Source organism: Scyliorhinus torazame, chromosome 13 (assembly GCF_047496885.1).
Source record: "Scyliorhinus torazame isolate Kashiwa2021f chromosome 13, sScyTor2.1, whole genome shotgun sequence".
NCBI classification, from domain to species: Eukaryota; Metazoa; Chordata; class Chondrichthyes; order Carcharhiniformes; family Scyliorhinidae; genus Scyliorhinus; species Scyliorhinus torazame.
This window is the reverse complement of record NC_092719.1, coordinates 89,191,479-89,212,699: the sequence shown is the minus strand read 5'-3', so window position 1 is coordinate 89,212,699 and position 21,221 is coordinate 89,191,479. Positions and strand designations below refer to the sequence as shown.

The window sequence follows — 21,221 nt, the reverse complement described above, 5'->3', positions numbered from 1 at the left end:
CAGTAGCACAGTGGTTAGCACAGTTGCTTCACAGCTCCAGGGTCCCAGGTTCAATTCGTGGCTTGGGTCATTGTCTGTGCGGAGTCTGTTCTCCCCGTGTGTGCATGGGTTTGCTCTGGGTGCTCCGGTTTCCTCCCACAGTTCAAAGATGTGCAGGTTAGGTGGATTGGCCATGCTAAATTGCCCTTAGTGTCCCAAAAGGTTAGGTGGGGTTACGGGGATAGGGTGGAGGCGTGAGCGTAAGTGGGGTGCTCTTTCCAAACTCCGGTGCAGACCCGACGGGCCGAATGGCCTTTTTCTGCATTGTAAATTCTATGATTTAGAAAATAGGTCCAGGCGCATGACCCTGAAGCTGGTGGGTCTACCTGAGGGAGTTGAGGTCGCAAGGCCCACCGAATACATTCCTGTGAAGTTTGCCCAATTGATGAGCGGTGACGAGGTATTTGCTGCGCGGGAGTTCGACAGGACCCAAATGGGCCTTGAGGCAGAAAATGGGACCGAATGAGCCACCTCGAGCGGAGCTCATTCAGTTTCATAGCTTTTAGAGAAAGGAGCAGGTCCTGGAATAGGCCAAGAAAGCCCGAAACATCAGCTAGGATGGCAACATGGCAAGGATTTACGAGGACATTGGCATGGGTCTGGCGAAATAACGGGTGGCCTTCAATAAGGTGAAGACAGTCCTCTTTAATCGGGGAGTGTGTGTATCCAGCAAAATTAAGGGTCAAGTTTGATTCAAAAGATTTCTATTTCAAAGCTACTGAGCAGGCGGAGGACTTTATCAAATATCGTGGCTTGAGGGATGCGGGCGGTTGGGGTGTTAATATTTTACTGTTTTTATTGTTCATGTTGTTAAGATGTTGAGTTGGGTTGGATGGGGTTGTTTCCTCTGTTATGTTTTTAAAAAAGATTTTCCTTCTTTACGGGCTCAGCAGTTGCTGGGACGATGGGGGGGATTGGGGTATCAGTTTAAGGCCTTTGTTTATTATGGGTGGGGAAGAGGATCAGGGGAACCTGACTGGTTCCCGGTGGAATTTTATAAAATATTCATGTACCTATTAGTTCCTCTATTGTTAGGGATGTTCAGGGACTCCATGGAGAAAGGCACTTTCCCACAGACGCTGAGGCAGGCTTCGATTTCCCTGCTCTTGGAAAAAGACAAGGACCTCTTAGACTGTGGGTCATATCGACCAGTCTCCCTATTAAATGAAGATATGGAGCTGTTAGCTAAGGCGTTGACATTAAGACTGGAACCTTGTCTGCCAGAGGTGGTGGGGGAAGGCCAAACGGGTTTCGTTAAGGAGCGGAGGTTGACAGCGAACATGAGACGACTGTTGAATATGGTGCTTGCTCCGGGGGGGAGGGTCGGGTCCCGAGATCATAGTCTCGCTCGCCACAGAGAAGGTGTTCGATCAGGGAGAGTGGGATTATCTGTTTGGTGTTTTAGAAAAATCTGGATTTGGGTCGGGCTTTGTCGTGTGGTTGCGGCTGTTGTGTAGGACCCATTTGCCAGTGTTTGCACTAACAAAGTGACGTCCGACCCCTTTCGTCTTCACCAGGATGCCAGGCAGGGATGTCCATTGTCACCTTTGCTGTTTGCACGAACAATAGAGCCACTGGCCAAGGCCCTGATCCTCGAATACTTGGGGATGAATAAGAACATAAGAACTAGGAGCAGGAGTAGGCCATCTGGCCCCTCGAGCCTCCTCCGCTATTCAATGAGATCATGGCTCATCTTTTGTGGACTCAGCTCCACTTTCCGGCCCGAACACCATAACCCTTAATCAATTTATTCTTCAAAAAACTATCTACCTTTATCTTAAAAACATTTAATGAAGGAGCCTCAACTGCTCCAGTGGGCAATGGATTCCATAGATTCACAACCCTTTGGGTGAAGAAGTTCCTCCTAAACTCAGTCCTAAATCTACTTCCCCTTATTTTGAGGCTATGCCCCCTAGTTCTGCTTTCACCCGCCAGTGGAAACAACCTGCCCGCATCTATCCTATCTATTCCCTTCACAATTTTATATGTTTCAATAAGATCCCCCCTCATCCTTCTAAATTCCAACGAGTGCAGTCCCAGTCTACTCAACCTCTTCTCGTAATCCAACCCCTTCAGCTCTGGGATTAACCTAGTGAATCTCCTCTGCACACCCTCCAGTGCCAGTGCGTCCTTTCTCAGGTAAGGAGACCAAAACTGAACACAATACTCCAGGTGTGGCCTAACACCTTATACAATTGCAGCATAACCTCCCTAGTCTTAAACTCCATCCCTCTAGCAATGAAGGACAAAATTCCATTTGCCTTCTTAATCACCTGTAAACCAAATCATTGCGACTCATGCCCTAGCACACCCAGGTCTCTCTGCACAGCAGCATGTTTTAATATTTTATCATTTAAATAATAAACCCTTTTGCTGTTAGTCCTACCAAAATGGATAACCTCACATTTGTCAACATTGTATTCCATCTGCCAGACCCTAGCCCATTCACTTAGCCTATCCAAATCCCTCTGCAGACTTCCAGTATCCTCTGCACTTTTTGCTTTACCACTCATCTTAGTGTCGTCTGCAAACTTGGACACATTGCCCTTGGTCCCCAACTCCAAATCATCTATGTCAATTGTGGGCCCAACACTGATCCCTGAGGGACACCACTAGCTACTGATTGCTAACCAGAGAAACACCCATTAATCCCCACTCTTTGCTTTCTATTAATTAACCAAACCTCTATCCATGCTACTACTTTCCCCTTAATGCCATGCATCTTTATCTTATGCAGCAACCTTTTGTGTGGCACCTTGTCAAAGGCTTTCTGGCAAACCAGATATACCACATCCATTGGCACCCCATTATCTACCGCAATAGTTAGAGGTGGGGTGGAACACGGGGCGGAATTCTCCGTTATCGGCGCGATGTCCGCCGACCGGCGCCAAAAACGGCGCAAATCCCACCTGCATCACACCGCCCCAAACGTCGATAAGTCTCCGGCCCGGAATGGGCTAGCAGCCACGTGCCGCTATCCGTGCTGGCTCACATGGTTTACGCCGCACGCCGTCATGCACGCCGCACGGCGTGACGGCTCAAAAGACTCAAAAGACGGCTCAAAAGGTAGTCCCTCCACCCGACCAGAAGACCCGACCGGATGGCCGCCTGCCGCTCAGCCTCAAGGTTCCAGTCCCGCGACATTGAGGCTCTCCTGGACGCAGTGGAGCAGAGGAGGGAGGCCCTGTATCCCGGACACGGCCGCAGAGTCGCCTGTGCCACAGACGGCGTCTGTGAAGGGAGGTGGCAGAGGCCGTCAGCGCTGTGGCCCTGACACCACGGACAGGCACCCAGTGCCACAAGAAGGTGAACAACCTCGTCAGGGCAGCCAGGGTGAGTCCCCCCCCCCCTGCCCGATATCCATATCCCCCCTCCCCATATCCCCCCTCCCCTATATCCCCCCTCCCCATATCCCCCCTCCCCATATCTCCCCTCCCCCATATCCCCCTTCCCATATCCCCCCTCCCCCATATCGCCCCTCCCCATATCCGCCTTCTCCCATTTCCCCAAGTGAATCCAGCCCTCACCTTATCCTCTGCAATACACGCGCAACCGATGGCGTGCATTCATATACCTGTCTAACACTGTTGCCTTTTACCCCTGCCACCACCCCCCACAGGAGAAGCGCGCACACAACACCAGGGAGCATGTGAGGACTGGAGGAGGCCCAGCTGATGAGAGGCCACTGACCGAACATGAGGGAAGGGCCCTGGAACTGGCTGGCGGATCTGAGGACCGGGAGGTTGCTGATGCAGAGGACGAGGGCCCACCAGCAAGTGAGCCGCCGACAGCCCGTCCCCATATCCCCCCTCCCCCATATCACCTGATCACTGCCTGCGTGTCTAACCATGCATGCTTCATTGTGTATCGCAGGAGCAAACGTCGAGGCACCCATCCCCGCAGATGCAGACCGCCCGCATGATGCCCCTCGGAGACCACGGGAGACGGAGAGACCCGGACCCTCTGGCATGCGACGCCCGCACGATGCCCCTCGGAGACCACGGGAGACGGAGAGATCCGGACCCTCTGGCATGCGACGCCCGCACGATGCCCCTCGGAGACCACGGGAGACGGAGAGACTCGGACCCTCTGGCATGCAACGCCCGCATGATGCCCCTCGGAGACCACGGGAGACGGAGAGACCTGGAGCAACAGGGAGACGGCGCCCCTGTCTCATGCGGGTGCGGCGACGCAGGCGTGTGCCACCCAGCAACGAGAGGGGCAGCCACAGGCTCCCGTCATAGCCGAGCCATGAAACCACAACCCAGGACACCCCTACCCAGGAAACTGAAATACAGGACAGTGACACAGATTGGATGGGCGGAGACGAACCGCCACCCCAAAGTGCCATGGGCTCAGAGTCGGACGATGCGCACGACACAACGCCACTGCTGTCACCAACACCCTCCACCATCGCAGAGACGCTCACCTCGGTTGGGCACTTTAGTGATGCGGCGTCTGGTACACTCACTGGTGCGCACAACACAGCCTCCCGGTACAGCAGGTGGAGGTAGGAGCAGCAGAGGGGCCGGGCGGTCGGAGGGCAGCCCAGCCCAAGCGAACATCTGCCGCCCAGATGGATCCCGGGTTCCTGGAGTTACCACACCCACCCATAGGTCCGATGCAACCACCGAACCTGAGACGAGCGAAGAGGGTGACGGCCAGCTTCCTGCGGCTGCAGTCGCAGGTGGAGGAGTCCACCCGTGTCCAGGAGCTGGCAGTGGTGCTGGTCATGCGTGCCACCCAGGCCGACACCGCACGGGTGGCGTCCGCGGTGGAGGCAATGTGTGCGACAGTGTCAGACATGGGGAGCGGTTTGCGAGGTCTGGGGCTTTCCGTGCAGTCTGTGGCCCAGGACATGGCTGCCCTCTCACAGGAGGCCATGAGCCAGCGGCAGATGGCAGAGGGGCTCAACTCTGTGGCACAGTCTCTGAAGGCCATGGCCCAGTCTCAGCAGGCCATGGCCCAGTCTCAGCAGTCCATAGCCCAATCTCTGCAGGCCATGGCCCAGTCTCAGTAGTCCATAGCCCAATCTCTGCAGGCCATGGCCCAGTCTCAGCAGGCCATGGCCCAGTCTCAGCAGGCCATGGCCCAGTCTCAGCAGGCCATCGCTGAGGGCATCGGCGCCATTGCCAATGTGCGAGCCGGCGTCGCACAGTCACAGACAGGGATTGCCAACCCCCTGAGCTCCATGGCTGCAAACCTGCAGACCCCTGTCGATACCAGCACAGGCCTCCAGGACTGGCAGCGCCAGATGTCGGGGGGGCGTCGGATGGCCAGTCCGTTCGCATCCCCCACCCATGTAGAGGCCTGGGGGCCACCGGGCACCCCGAGGGAGGAGGAGATGCTGGGTCCTGTTCCGGGTCCCATTGTAGGGGAGGTCCCAGAACACCTCAACACCTCGGGCTCGCTCCCTTCCGTCCCAGGTGCATCGGGTGGGCAACGGGCAGGACAGGCTGGCAGCTCGCCATCCCAGTCGCCCGGGCCGCAGCCTGGCCCATCTAGGCCAGGACGCCCCAGGAAACAGCCGCCAAAGGGATCCCGTGTCAGAGGGCAGGAATCACAGGAGTCCACCTCCAGTTCTGCTGTACCGTCTGGGGAACCACCTAGGCGTAGTCAAAGGGCCCGTAAGGCCAAACAATTAGACACTGAGTAAGTTGGCACGGGTGCAGGGCACAGATGAGTTTTAGGGGCTAGGGCACGTGCATGAACTCCTTTCGTTATTAAAGTCAATGTTACACCTACAGAAGCTGCCTTTGTGCTCTGTCCAAAGTGTGCGGGGGTGTCATGTACGTTGAGCACAAGTGTGTGTGTGAGGGGTGGTCTTACCTCAGCCCAGGTGAGTCTGCCCCCTTCCCCCTGGGCCGCCATCAACATCCCCCCGGGCAGAGGATGGGATCGTGCGCTGCAGTGTCACAGCCGCATGCAGGGATGGTCCGGGTGGATGGTGGTACTGTGGCCATGGGTCAGACATAGTCCAACGATGTGGAGCCAGGAGCTCATCGCAGGGCGGGTTGTCATCATCCTCCATGGCCTGCAATAGACACGCGTCCACCGGCAACTGTGTGAGCCCGGCCGTTGTGCCGCAGGTGGATCGGCAATGGGGGGGTGGTGTGTATGCGGGTGGGGTTGGGGAGGAGGGTGAGGGTGCAGGGTGTGGGTGGTCGGATGTTGCCATGGTGTGTGGTCTGTGGCCATACTACCCGATTCCCACAGCCATCTAGTCAGTGAAGCGGGCGTCTATCAGTCTGTCCCGTGCCCGCTGGCCCAGCCGGTAACGGTGGACAGCCACCTGCAAGTGTCTAGCCCGTCTGCCCTGACCATTGCCCCCATCCCCCTCATCTCGGGAGGACTGCGCCTCTTCCTGCTGCTCCTCCACTCCGCCGTCCTCTGCCTGAGGCACATTGCCCCTCTGCTGGGCTATATTGTGCAGGACGCGGCACACCACAATGATGCGGCCGACCCTATCTGACCGATACTGGAGGGCGCCCCCAGAGAGGTCCAGGCACCTGAAACGCATCTTCAGCACGCCAAAGCACCTCTCTATCACTCCCCTTGTCGCTACATGGGCATCATTGTAGCGATTCTCCGCCTCATTGCGTGGCCTCAGTATAGGCGTCATCAGCCACGATCGCAATGGGTAGCCCCTGTCGCCCAGCGACCAGCCCCTCAGCCGGGGATGGCGTCCCTCGTACATGCCGGTGATGGATGACCGCGACAACACGTATGAGTCGTGTTCACTGCCCGGGTAATGGGCGCAGACGTGCAGGATCATCATGCGGTGGTCGCAGACCACCTGTATGTTCATCGAATAGGTTGCCTTTCTGTTGGTGAACACGGCCCTGTTATTTGCAGGTGGCCGCACGGCGACGTGCATCCCATCGATCGCGCCTTGGACCATGGGGAACCCGGCCACGGCAGAGAAGCCCATGGCCCGGGCATTTTGGCTGGCCCGGTCCACAGGGGAGCGGATGTAGTGGTGCGCAATGGCATATAGGGCGTCTGTCACTGCCCGGATGCACCGGTGCACCGATGTCTGCGATATGCCGGACAGATCCCCACTCGGTGCCTGGAATGACCCCGTCGTATAAAAGTTCAGGGCCACCGTAACCTTGACGGACACGGGGAGAGGGTGTCCCCCGCCAGTGCCACGCGGTGACAGGTGCGCCAGCAGGTGGCAGATGTGTGCCACAGTTTCCCGGCTCATCCGGAGTCTCCTCCTGCATTCCCGGTCCGTGAGGTCCTGGTACGACAGCCGGGGCCGGTACACACGGGGCGTCCTCGTTGCCGTGGGGCCGCGACGTCCTCCTCCCCCTCCTCGTCCTGTCGGTCAGGTGTCCCTCCAGCCTGGTCGGCTGCCGCCTGCCCCTCTGCGGCAGCGTGCACCGCCTCTCTGGCACGCTCCTCCTCCTCCTCCTCCTCCTCATCCAGGGCAACATGGACATTAGCGGCTGCCGCCACGGCGGCCAACATCGCTGGCTGACCAGAAAACATGACGGCCTGTGCGGGGGGGGGGGGGGGGGGGGGGAAACGACGACATGTCATCATTGCCCATACCCCCTCCTCCCCCCCAGCCAGGCGGCATGGACCGCATGGGTCCGACTGTTGGAGGCTGGCATCTGGCCAGGTGGACCAACTCACTTGCCCTCGCACCCCCCCCCTCCCCGGCATGGACTCCCCCCCCCCCGCCACGTCCCTCCCCGGCACGGACCCCCCGTCCGCCCGTCTCCCTTCCCGGCACAGAACCCCCATCCCCCTCCCCGGCACGGACCCCCGTCCCCCTCCCCGGCACGGACCCCCCCCGTCCCCCACCCGGCACGGACCCCCCCGGCCCCCTCCCGACACGGACCCCCCCCGTCCCCCTATCCGGCACGTACCCCGTCCCCCTCCCTGACACGGACCCCCCCGTCCCCCTATCCGGCACGGACCCCCTTGGCCCCGTCCCCCTCCCCGGCACGGACCCCCCCGTCACCCTATCCGGCACGGACCCTTCCCCCCGTTCCCCTCCCCGTCACGGACCCCCCCTGTCCCCCTATCCGGCACGGACCCTTCCCCCCGTCCCCCTCCCCGGCACGGACCCCCCCGTCCCCCTATCCGGCACGGACCCCCATCCCCCGTCCCCCTCCCCGGCACGGACCCCCCCCATCCCCCTCCCCGGCACGGTCCCCCCGTCCCCCTCCCCGGCAGTCATCCTCCCGTCCCCGGCACTCACCCCCCCTCCCGGCACTCCCCCGGAGCCCAGCCCACTCTGACCACCCCCCCCCGCCGCGCACACACACACACAACCCTACACACACCTCTCCCTTACACATACAGACTGCGGCCACGCCATCGCCTCTCCAGCGGCCAACCCCCCAGGCCATCACCCACCTCCACGCTGGTCGACGTCAACCATGAGCACTGGTTGACGCCAATTAATAGGTGGTTTGATTTACGCCGACGTGACCCGTGATCACGTCGGCGGGACTTTGGCCCATCCGGACGGGAGAATATCGGCTGCCGCGAAATCCATTGCCTTGCGCCCACCCGTGCCATTCTCCGAGGTGTGCGGTGCGATTGACGCCCCGCCGACTTTTCTCCCTTCGGAGAATTCGGCGGGCGACGGGGGCGGGATTCACGACGGCCCACTGCGATTCTCCGACCCGGTGGGGGGTCGGAGAATCTCGCCCAGGGTCTCGCTGTGGGGTGACAGATGACTATTATATGTGAGGGATCTGGAGGCGTCAATAGATAACATTATGGGGACCTTGCAGCATTTGGGGGCTTTTTCTGGTTACAAGATATATAAGAAAGTGTGAATTCTTTGTGGTTAGGTTGGTGAGGCAGGGAAGGGGGTTTATCGGAGTGCCGTTCCGACTAGCTGGAAGTACTTTTGGTATTTGGGTGTCCTGAAAGCAAGGGACTGGGGAAAACTCCAGAGATTGAATTATACAAATCTGGTGGCAAAGGTCAAAGCAGGCTTGCAAAGATGGGACGGTCTCCCCTTATCCCTGGCGGGCTGAGTACAATCCGACATTCTTGCCCAAGGCCTTTTTCAGAGAGATTGGCTTTTTGGCGACTGGGTTTATTTGGAAGGGTAAGAGCCCAAGGATCAGGAGGACGTTGCTCCAGAGGGAGAGAGAATTAGGGGGCTTGGCCTTGCCAAACTTTCAATACTTTGGGCAGCTGATGCTTGGAAGTTGCTAGAGGAGATTCAGAGATTCAAGTGAGCTTTGGGTTCGGGTGGAAGCAGAGCCTGTGAGGGGAGCAAGCCGAGCGGTGTTGGTATCAGCTCCGCTGTGGTACCAAAGAAATACTTGTCTAACTCACTAGTAGTAGCCACGTTAATAATTTGGAGCCAACTCCGCCATCATTTTAACTTGAGGGCTGCCTCTGGGCTGATCCTCTGTGCGAATCAGTTATTTGGACCTGCTGGCCTGGATGTGAAATTTAGGGAATGAAAGGATAAAGCTTTAGAGAAAATGAGAGATTTATTTTTGGAAGGTCAGTTTGCTCGCTTAGGGAAACTGAAAGAAAAATACTGGTTCGGGTATCTCCAGGTCCACAGCTGGGTCAAAAGTACTTTTCAGCCTTTCTGATGAAGCAGCCAAGGTTTGGAGGTGGCCAACACGTCGGGTATATACCAGCGGATGATGGGGGAGGAGACGGGCTCTGTCGAGGGTGTGAAGGCAAAGTGGGCGGAGGAGCTGGGACCGATCTTGGAGGAGGAGAATTGGAGTGAGACGTCGAGGAGGGTGAACTCAACCTCGTCCTGTGCGAAACTGAGTCTCATCCAGCTGAAAATGGTGTTCCGGGTACACCTCACGAAGGCTAAAAAGGGGCAGCACGGTAGCATAGTGGATAGCACTTCACAGCTCCAGGGTCCCAGGTTCGATTCCCGGCTTGGGTCACTGTCTGTGCGGAGTCAGCACGTTCTCCCCGTGTGTGCGTGGGTTTCCTCCGGGTGCTCCGGTTTCCTCCCACAGTCCAAAGATGTGCAGGTTAGGTGGATTGGCCATGATAAAAATTGTCCTTAGTGTCCAAAATTGCCCTTAGTGTTGGGTGGGGTTACTGGGTTATGGGGATAGGGTGGAGGTGTTGACCTTGGGTAGGGTGCTCTTTCCAAGAGCCGGTGCAGACTCGATGGGCCGAATGGCCTCCTTCTGCACTGTAAATTCTATGAAAATGAGTCGGATTTTTTGAAGGAGTGGATGATAGATGTGATCGGTGTCTGGGAGGCCTGGCACATCATGGGCGCAATTCTCCCATCGGGAGACTAAGTCCTGACGCCGGAGTGAAAACCGGAGTGTTTCACTCCGGCGTCGGAGGCCGTTGCCAGCCCCCTATTCTCCCGACCCCGGGGGGCTAGGAGCGGCGCCGCGTCATTTATGCACGCCGGGCCTTGGCGCAGCGTAAAAGCGGCGCTGCGTAAATGACGCGACTGGCGCCACGCAAATGACGTTAACCGTGCATGCGCGGTTGCCGTCCCCCCTGCGGCCGCCCCGCAAGAAGATGTCGGATGGATCTTGCGGGGCAGCGGAGGAAAGGAGGTCCTCCTTCAGAGAGGCCGGCCCGCCGATCGGTGTGCACCAATCGCGGGCCAGACCCCTTTTGAGCCCCCCCCCCCGGTGCAGGAACCCCCTCCCCCCACTGGCCGCTCCCCCCGCCCCCCCCCCCCAGCGTTTCCGCGCTATTCCCGCCGGCAGCGACCAGGTGTGGATGGCGCCGGTGGGAACCTGTCGTGTTGGGCAGGCCGCTCGGCCCATCCGGGCCGGAGAATCGCCGCTCGCCCATTACCAACGGCAAGCGGCGATTCTCCCAGCGGCCAGCTGTGATTCGCGCCGCGCCAGTTTGGGGGGGGGGTGGGAGAATCGCGTGCAGGCGTCGGGGCGGCGTGGCGGGACTCGCGCGGCGCCAGGGCGATTCTCCCACCCGGCGTGGGGGGGGGGGAGAGAATTCCGCCCCATGTTCTGGTCATGCTCAATGCTGGTGAATTTTTGGAAGTCTTTTTTTGAGTCAACGTCGGCAATTCTGAACATTGGGTAGGAGCCTTGCCCATTGGTGGCGGTTTTAGTGTTTTGGTTGTGCTGGAACCTAGGACGGGGTGGGAACAGACATCCTGGCCTTTGCCTCACTGATGGCAAGGAGGATCCTCATGGGATGGAGGTTGCCTCCATTGCCAAGCACCTTGGCGTGGCTGGGTGACTTGATGGGAGTTTTTACACCGCAAAGGTTAAGTTTACCATGAGAGGGTCAGTGGAAGGGTTTTACCGCATTTGGGGGCCGTTTATATTGTACTTTATAGAGCTGGTCACTGTTAGCTGTAGGAAGGGGGGCGGGGAACAGGGTCGGTGGGTGGGATTTAGTAACTAAGTTTTACTGTTGTAAGAGGACAGGGGTGTGTGGAATTCTTACTGTTTAATTGTTATTCTTTGTTTTTGTAGGTTTTGTTTTCGAATTGTTGAAACATTTTAATAAAATATATATTTTTTTAAATGGCAATTTCAAACTATGTCATAGAACCATGGAATCCCTACGGTGCAGAAGGTGGCCATTTGGTCCATCGAGACTGTACCGATCCTCTGAAAGAGCACCCGACCTAGGCCCATCTGGTCCATCTCAGACACTTCCCTTCCCTTCCTCGATCTTTCTGTCTCCATTTCTGGCAATAGACTATCCACTAATATCCACTACAAGCCCACTGACTCCCACAGCTATCTGGACTACAGCTCTTCGCACCCTGCACCATGTAAGGACTCCATCCCTTTCAACTCCTTCGCCTCTGTCGCATTTGTTCCGATGATGTCTCTTTCCAAAATGGCGCTTCGAAAATGTGTTCCTTCTTCCTCAACCGTGATTTCCCACCTCCAGTTGTGGACAGGGCCCTCAACAGTGTGCGGTCCATCTCCCGCGCCACTACCCTCGCCCCCTCCACTCCCTCCCAGAACAAGGATAAAGTCCCCCTCGTTCTCACATTTCATCCCCCCAGCCTCCGTATGCAAAGCATAATCTTCCGCCATTTTTGCCAACTCCAGCGTGATGTCACCACCAAACACATCTTCCCTTCACTCCCTCTGTCAGCATTCCGCAGAGACCCTTCCCTCCGAGACATTCTAGTCCACTCCTCCACCATACCCAGTACCTCTCCCATCACCCATGGCACCTTCCCAGGCAATCGCAGAAGGTGTAACACCTGCCCCTTTACCTCTTCCATGCTTAACATTCCAGGCCCAAAACACTCATTCCAGGTTAAGCAGCGTTTCACTTGCATCTCTTCCAATTTGGTCTACTGCATTCGCAGCTCCCAATGTGGACTCCCCTATATCGGAGAGAAATGAAATGAAAATCGCTTATTGTCACAAGTAGGCTTCAAATGAAGTTACTGTGAAAAGCCCCTAGTCGCCACATTCCGGCACCTGTTCGGGGAGGCTGTTACGGGAATCGAACCGTGTTGCTGGCCTGCCTTGGTCTGCTTTGAAAGCCAGCGATTTAGCCCTGCGCTAAACAGACCAAACACAAATGGGTGATCACTTTGCTGAGCATCTTCGGTCTGTGTGCATTCAGGACCCTGACCTTCCTGTTGCTTGCCATTTTAACAAAAGATCCTGCTCCCATGCCCACATGTCTGTTGTTGGCCTGCTGCAATGTTCCAGTGAAGCGCAACATCTCATCTTCCAGTTAGGCACGCTCCAGCCTTCCGGTCTCAACGTCGAATTCAACAACTTCAGATGATCAGCTCTACCCCACCTCGACCCATTTGTTTTCATTTCATTTTAACTGTCTTTTACCATTTCTTTCTTTCTTAATTTAATTCCCCCCCCCCCCTCCATCTTATCCACATTTCTCCTCTTTGCTTCCCCTCCCCTCCCCCCACATCTACAGTTCATCCTCTGATGTCAGTTTCTCTGCTGTTTGTCCTTTCACATCTTTTGTTCTCTCTGGGGACTGCCATTATCACTCTTTTCCCCTTAGTTTCTGTGGCCATTAGCACCCGGTTTCCCTGGGTCTCTGTGGTTATGACTCATCTTTCATTCTCACTCCACAGTATAAATATTTCCCACTTTCTCTGTCTGTTCGCTTTGACAAAGAGTCATCGGACTCGAAACGTTTGCTCTTTTCTCCCCCGACAGATGCTGCCAGACCTGCTGAGATTTTCCAGCATTTTCTCTTTCGTACCCGGTCAAACCTGCACATCTTTGGACAAGCCAATGTCTTGTCTGTCTGTTAGGATTAAATTCAAAAGACAAGAGTTTTGGAACACTGAGTAATCCAGAATGAACAATTAACCTACTTTCTGTAGAAACATAGAAAATAGGAGCAGGAAGCGGCCATTCAGCCCTTTGAGCCGGCTGCGCCATTCAATATGATCATTCAACTCAATAGCGTGTTCCCACTTTCCCCCAAAATCTTTTGATCCCTTTAGCCCCAAGAGCTATATCTAACTCCTAAAAAATGTACAGGGCGGGATTCTGCGTCACGGCAGACCCGTTTTCTGGCACGGCGTTCCCCCGCTGGTAGTGGGATCCTCCATCCCGGCAGCTGGCCAATGCGGTTTTCCATTGTGGCCACCCCCACGCCGTCGGAAAATCCAGGGGCGTGAGTGCACTGCCGGCGAAGCGGAGGATCCCGCCCATAATGTTGTGGTCTCAGCTGCTTTCTGTGGTAATGAATTCCACAGGCTAACAGAGATTTCTCCTCAGTCTATCTCGTATCCTCAGACTGTGACCCCTGGTTCTGGACACCCCCCACTATCGGGAACATCCTTTCTGCATCTCCCTTGTCTAGTCCTGTTATAATTTTATAGGTTTCTCTTAGATCCCCCCTCATTCTTCTGCACTCCAGCGTATATAACCCCACCCAACTCAATCTCTCCTCAGACGTCAGTCCCACCAGCCCAGGAACCAGTCTGGTAAACCTTTGCTGCACTTTCTCTAGAGCAAGAACATCCTTCCTCAGATAAGGGTACCCAAACTGTACACAATATTCAGGTTTGGCCTCACCAAGGCCCCTGTCTCATTGCAACAAGACATCCCTGCTCCTGTACTCGAATCCTCTCGCAATGAACATAGAACATAGAACATAGAACAATACAGCGCAGTACAGGCCCTTCGGCCCACGATGTTGCACCGAAACAAAAGCCATCTAACCTACACTATGCCATTATCATCCATATGTTCATCCAATAAACTTTTAAATGCCCTCAATGTTGGCGAGTTCACTACTGTAGCAGGTAGGGCATTCCACGGCCTCACTACTCTTTGCGTAAAGAACCTACCTCTGACCTCTGTCCTATATCTATTACCCCTCAGTTTAAAGTTATGTCCCCTCGTGCCAGCCATATCCATCCGCGGGAGAAGGCTCTCACTGTCCACCCTATCCAACCCCCTGATCATTTTGTATGCCTCTATTAAGTCTCCTCTTAACCTTCTTCTCTCCAACGAAAACAACCTCAAGTCCGTCAGCCTTTCCTCATAAGATTTTCCCTCCATACCAGGCAACATCCTGGTAAATCTCCTCTGCACCCGCTCCAAAGCCTCCACGTCCTTCCTATAATGCGGTGACCAGAACTGTACGCAATACTCCAAATGCGGCCGGACCAGAGTTCTGTACAGCTGCAACATGACCTCCCGACTCCGGAACTCAATCCCTCTACCTTTACTCCATAGGCCTTCTTCACAACCCTATCAACCTGGGTGGCAACTTTCAGGGATCTATGTACATGGACACCTAGATCCCTCTGCTCAGCCACACTTTCAAGAACTTTACCATTAGCCAAATATTCCGCATTCCTGTTATTCCTTCCAAAGTGAATCACCTCACACTTCTCTACATTAAACTCCATTTGCCACCTCTCAGCCCAGCTCTGCAGCTTATCTATATCCCTCTGTAACCTGCTACATCCTTCCACACTATCGACAACACCACCGACTTTAGTATCGTCTGCAAATTTACTCACCCACCCTTCTGCGCCTTCCTCTAGGTCATTGATAAAAATGACAAACAGCAACGGCCCCAGAACAGATCCTTGTGGTACTCCACTTGTGACTGTACTCCATTCTGAACATTTCCCATCAACCACCACCCTCTGTCTTCTTTCAGCTAGCCAATTTCTGATCCACATCTCTAAATCACCCTCAATCCCCAGCCTCCGTATTTTTTGCAATAGCCTACCGTGGGGAACCTTATCAAACGCTTTGCTGAAATCCATATACACCACATCAACTGCTCTACCCTCGTCTACCTGTTCAGTCACCTTCTCAAAGAACTCAATAAGGTTTGTGAGGCATGACCTACCCTTCACAAAGCCATGCTGACTATCCCTGATCATATTATTCCTATCTAGATGATTATAAATCTTGTCCCTTATAATCCCCTCCAAGACTTTACCCACTACAGACGTGAGGCTCACCGGTCTATAGTTGCCGGGGTTGTCTCTGCTCCCCTTTTGAACAAAGGGACCACATTTGCTGTCCTCCAGTCCTCTGGCACTATTCCTGTAGCCAATGATGACATAAAAATCAAAGCCAAAGGTCCAGCAATCTCTTCCCTGGCCTCCCATAGAATCCTAGGATAAATCCCATCAGGTCCCGGGGACTTATCTATTTTCAGCCTGTCCAGAATTGCCAACACCTCTTCCCTACGTACCTCAATGCCATCTATTCTATTAGCCTGGGGCTCAGCATTCTCCTCCACAACATTATCTTTTTCCTGAGTGAATACTGACGAAAAATATTCATTTAGTATCTCGCCTATCTCTTCAGACTCCACACACAATTTCCCATCCCTGTCCTTGACTGGTCCTACTCTTTCCCTAGTCATTCGCTTATTCCTGACATACCTATAGAAAGCTTTTGGGTTTTCCTTGATCCTTCCTGCCAAATACTTCTCATGTCCCCTCCTTGCTCGTCTTAGCTCTCTCTTTAGATCCTTCCTCGCTACCTTGTAACTCTCCATCGCCCCAACCGAAACTTCACACCTCATCTTCACATAGGCCTTCTTCTTCCTCTTAACAAGAGATTCCACTTCCTTGGTAAACCACGGTTCCCTCGCTCGACGCCTTCCTCCCTGTCTGACCGGTACATACTTATCAAGAACACGCAGTAGCTGATCCTTGAACAAGCCCCACTTATCCAGTGTGCCCAACACTTGCAGCCTACTTCTCCACCTTATCCCCCCAAGTCACGTCTAATGGCATCATAATTGCCCTTCCCCCAGCTATAACTCTTGCCCTGCGGTGTATACTTATCCCTTTCCATCATTAACGTAAACGTCACCGAATTGTGGTCACTGTCCCCAAAGTGCTCTCCTACCTCCAAATCCAACACCTGGCCTGGTTCATTACCCAAAACCAAATCCAACGTGGCCTCGCCTCTTGTTGGCCTGTCAACATATTGTTTCAGGAAACCCTCCTGCACACACTGTACAAAAAACGACCCATCTATTGTACTCGAACTATATATTTTCCAGTCAATATTTGGAAAGTTAAAGTCTCCCATAATAACTACCCTGTTACTTTCGCTCATATCCAGAATCATCTTCGCCATCCTTTCCTCTACATCCCTAGAACTATTAGGAGGCCTATAAAAAACTCCCAACAGGGTGACCTCTCCTTTCCTGTTTCTAACTTCAGCCAATACTACCTCGGAAGAAGAGTCCCCATCTAGCATCCTCTCCGCCACCGTAATACTGCTCTTGACTAGCAGCGCCACACCTCCCCCTCTTTTGCCTCCTTCTCTGAGCTTACTAAAACACCTAAACCCCGGAACCTGCAACATCCATTCCTGTCCCTGCTCTATCCATGTCTCCGAAATGGCCACAACATCGAAGTCCCAGGTACCAACCCACGCTGCCAGTTCCCCTACCTTGTTTCGTATACTCCTGGCATTGAAGTAGACACACTTCAAACCACCTACCTGAACGCTGGCCCCCTCCTGCGACGTCAAATCTGTGCTCCTGACCTCTATACTCTCATTCTCCCTTACCCTAAAACTACAATCCAGGTTCCCATGCCCCTGCTGCATTAGTTTAAACCCCCCCAAAGAGCACTAACAAATCTCCCCCCCAGGTAATTGTGCCCCTCAGGTTCAGATGTAGACCATCCTGTCTGTAGAGGTCCCACCTTCCCCAGAAAGAGCCCCAGTTATCCAAAAATCTGAAACCCTCCCGCCTGCACCATCCCTGTAGCCACGTGTTTAAATGCTCTCTCTCCCTATTCCTCATCTCACTATCACGTGGCACAGGCAACAACCCAGAGATAACAACTCTGTTCGTTCTAGTTCTGAGCTTCCATCCTAGCTCCCTGAAAGCCTGCCTGACATCCTTGTCCCCTTTCCTACCTATGTCGTTGGTGCCAATGTGGACCACGACTTGGGGCTGCTCCCCCTCCCCCCTAAGGACCCGGAAAACACGATCCGAGACATCACGTACCCTTGCACCTGGGAGGCAACATACCAAACGTGAGTCTCTCACGCTCCCACAAAATCTCCTATCTGTGCCCCTGACTATAGAGTCCCCAATTACTAATGCTCTGCTCCTCTCCCCCCTTCCCTTCTGAGCAACAGGGACAGACTCCGTGCCAGAGGCCCGTACCCCATGGCTTACCCCTGGTAAGTCGTCCCCCCCACAAGTATCCAAAGCGGTATACTTGTTTCTCAGGGGAACGACCGCAGGGGATCCCTGCACTGACTGTTTTTTCCCAGTCCCTCTTACAGTTACCCACCTATCTCCAATCTTTGGTGTAACTAATTCCCTGAAGCTGCTATCTATGACCCCTTCTGCCTCCCGAATGATCCGAAGTTCTTCCAACTCCAGCTCCAGTTCCCTAACTCGGTCTTGGAGGAGCTGGAGATGGCAGCACTTCCTGCAGGTAAAATCAGCAGGGACACTAACTGCATCCCTCACCTCAAACATCCTGCAGGAGGAACATTACACTCCCTTCCCTGACATTCCTCTAACTTTCTACCAAGATCTGGCTAACAACTAAATTAAATTTTTATAAAAAATAATAATAATATAATAAAAATATGGTACTTACCTCAGACCAATGGGTTTTATTATTAGGTTAGAGGAGGAGGGCGGGTGGGAGACACTACACGTGTAGTGTCTCGGGTTTCCTCTCCACCAGAATTTATTGGTGAGGGTCTTCCCAGACGTCCGCGGGTCGACTTCCTGTTCCCGCCTAAAAAACTAATTTAAAAAAAAAAGAAAAATTCTCAGCTCCTGCTGAAATTGACTAACCAGCCAGCTCCACTCCCGCCAAAATCGACTGGCCTGCCCCTGCAAAGAGAAGTGCTTTTAAAGGTTGACTTACCTCCCAGCAACCTCCTTCCGCAATGCTCCCGCTGAAACTGACTCACCAGCTGCTCTCACGCCGCCGAAATCGACTGGCCTGCCCCTGCAAAGAGAAGTGCTTTTAAAGGTTGACTTACCTCCCAGCAACCTCCTTCCGCAATGCTCCCGCTGAAATTGACTAACCACTCACCAGCTGCTCTCACGCCGCCAAAATCGACTGGCCTGCCCCTGCAAAGAGAAGTGCTTTTAAAGGTTGACTTACCTCCCAGCAACCTCCTTCCGCAATGCTCCCGCTGAAACTGACTCACCACTCACCAGCTGTTCTCCCGCCGAAATCGACTGGCCTGCCCCTGCAAAGAGAAGTGCTTTTAAAGGTTGACTTACCTCCCAGCAACCTCCTTCCGCAATGCTCCCGCTGAAACTGACTCACCAGCTGCTCTCACGCCGCGGAAATCGACTGGCCTGCCCCTGCAAAGAGAAGTGCTTTTAAAGGTTGACTTACCTCCCAGCACCCTCCTTCCGCAATGCTCCCGCTGAAACTGACTCACCAGCTGCTCTCACGCCGCCGAAATCGACTGGCCTGCCCCTGCAAAGAGAAGTGCTTTTAAAGGTTGACTTACCTCCCAGCACCCTCCTTCCGCAATGCTCCCGCTGAAATTGACTAACCAGCTGCTCTCACGCCGCCGAAATCGACTGGCCTGCCCCTGCAAAGAGAAGTGCTTTTAAAGGTTGACTTACCTCCCAGCAACCTCCTTCCGCAATGCTCCCGCTGAAATTGACTAACCAGCTGCTCTCACGCCGCCGAAATCGACTGGCCTGCCCCTGCAAAGAGAAGTGCTTTTAAAGGTTGACTTACCTCCCAGCAACCTCCTTCCGCAATGCTCCCGCTGAAATTGACTAACCAGCTGCTCTCACGCCGCCGAAATCGACTGGCCTGCCCCTGCAAAGAGAAGTGCTTTTAAAGGTTGACTTACCTCCCAGCAACCTCCTTCCGCAATGCTCCCGCTGAAACTGACTCACCACTCACCAGCTGTTCTCCCGCCGAAATCGACTGGCCTGCCCCTGCAAAGAGAAGTGCTTTTAAAGGTTGACTTACCTCCCAGCAACCTCCTTCCGCAATGCTCCCGCTGAAATTGACTAACCAGCTGCTCTCACGCCGCCGAAATCGACTGGCCTGCCCCTGCAAAGAGAAGTGCTTTTAAAGGTTGACTTACCTCCCAGCAACCTCCTTCCGCAATGCTCCCGCTGAAATTGACTAACCACTCACCAGCTGCTCTCACGCCGCCGAAATCGACTGGCCTGCCCCTGCAAAGAGAAGTGCTTTTAAAGGTTGACTTACCTCCCAGCAACCTCCTTCCGCAATGCTCACGCTGAAACTGACTCACCACTCACCAGCTGTTCTCCCGCCGAAATCGACTGCCAACATACCATTTACCTTCTTTACCGCCTGTTGCACCTGCATGGTTACTTTCAGCGGCTGGTGTACAAGAACACCCAGGTCTCATTGCACATTCCCCTCTCTCAATCTGTACCCTTTCAGATAATCTGCCTTCTTGCTTTTGCTAGCAAAGTGGATAACCTCACATTGATCCACATTAACCTCCACATTATACTGCATCTGCCATTCATTTGTCCACTCACTCAACTTGTTCAAATCACATTGAAGGATGTCTGTATCCTCCTCAGAGTTCACTCTCCCACCCAGCTTTGTGTCATTGTCTACAAAATTATGAGGGGCATAGACAGAGTGGGTAGTCAGAGGCTTTTCCCCAGGGTAGAGGGGTCAATTACTAGGGGGCATAGGTTTAAGGTGAGAGCGGCAAGGTTTAGAGTAGATGTACGAGGCAAGTTTTTTACACAGAGGGTAGTGGGTGCCTGGAACTCGCTACCGGAGGAGGTGGTGGAAGCAGGGACAATAGTGACATTTAAGGGGCATCTTGACAAATACATGAATAGGATGGGAATAGAGAGATACGGACCCAGGAAGTGTAGAAGATTGTAGTTTAGTCGGGCAGCATGGTCGGCACGGACTTGGAGGGCCGAAGGGCCTGTTCCTGTGCTGTACATTTCTTTGTTCTTTGTTCTATTCCATTTAGTTCCCTCATCTAAATCTGGGGTGCCAGCACCAATTCCTGTAGTACACCATTAGTCACTGCCTCCCATTTGGAAAAAGACCCATTTATTCCTACTCATTGTTTCCTGTCTTCCAACCAGTTTTCAATCCATCTCGATACACTATCCCAATCCCATGCGCTTTAATGTTACACGCTAAGCTCTTATGTGGAACTTTGTCAAAAACCTTCTGGAAGTCCAAATAAACCACATTCACTGGCTCCCCCTCGTCAACTCTACTAGTTACATCCTCAAAGAATTCCAGTAGATTTGTCAAGCATAATTTCCCTTTTAGAACATAGAACATACAGTGCAGAAGGAGGCCATTTGGCCCATCGAGTCTGCACCGACCCACTTAAGCCCTCACTTCCACTCTATCCCCATAACCCAATAACCCCTCCTAACCTTTTTTGGACACTAAGGGCAATTTAGCGTGGCCAATCCACCTAACCTGCACATCTTGAGGTTGTGGGGGCAAAATGCATGCAAACATGGGGAGAATGTGCAAACTCCATACGGACACTGACCCAGAGCCGGGATCAAACCTGGGACCTTTGCGCGTGAGGCAGCAATGCTATCCACGGCGCCACCGTGCTGCCCCCAACAGGAATAAATAGTTGCTGCAGTTCACCCATGCGGTCTTTGAATGTTTGCCGTTGCTGTCACCCCTTTAACGTTTCCTAATCCTAGTGGAGGAAGAGAATCCATGACCCTCTGTACTCATAAGGCAGATATAAACGGAGTTAGCAAGACAGGGATTGAATTTCACAATACAGCAGTATCTGGGGAAAGAGAGCCCC

At 54.0% G+C, this 21,221-nt stretch overlaps 1 protein-coding gene across 1 annotated transcript in view; it reads right to left on the bottom strand.

Annotated features, from left to right (window-relative positions):
* Positions 1 to 21,221, bottom strand: part of LOC140388180 (dynein axonemal heavy chain 3-like) — a 1,528,048-nt gene that overhangs the window by 191,564 nt on the left and 1,315,263 nt on the right. The gene's annotated exons all lie outside the window — the stretch shown is intronic.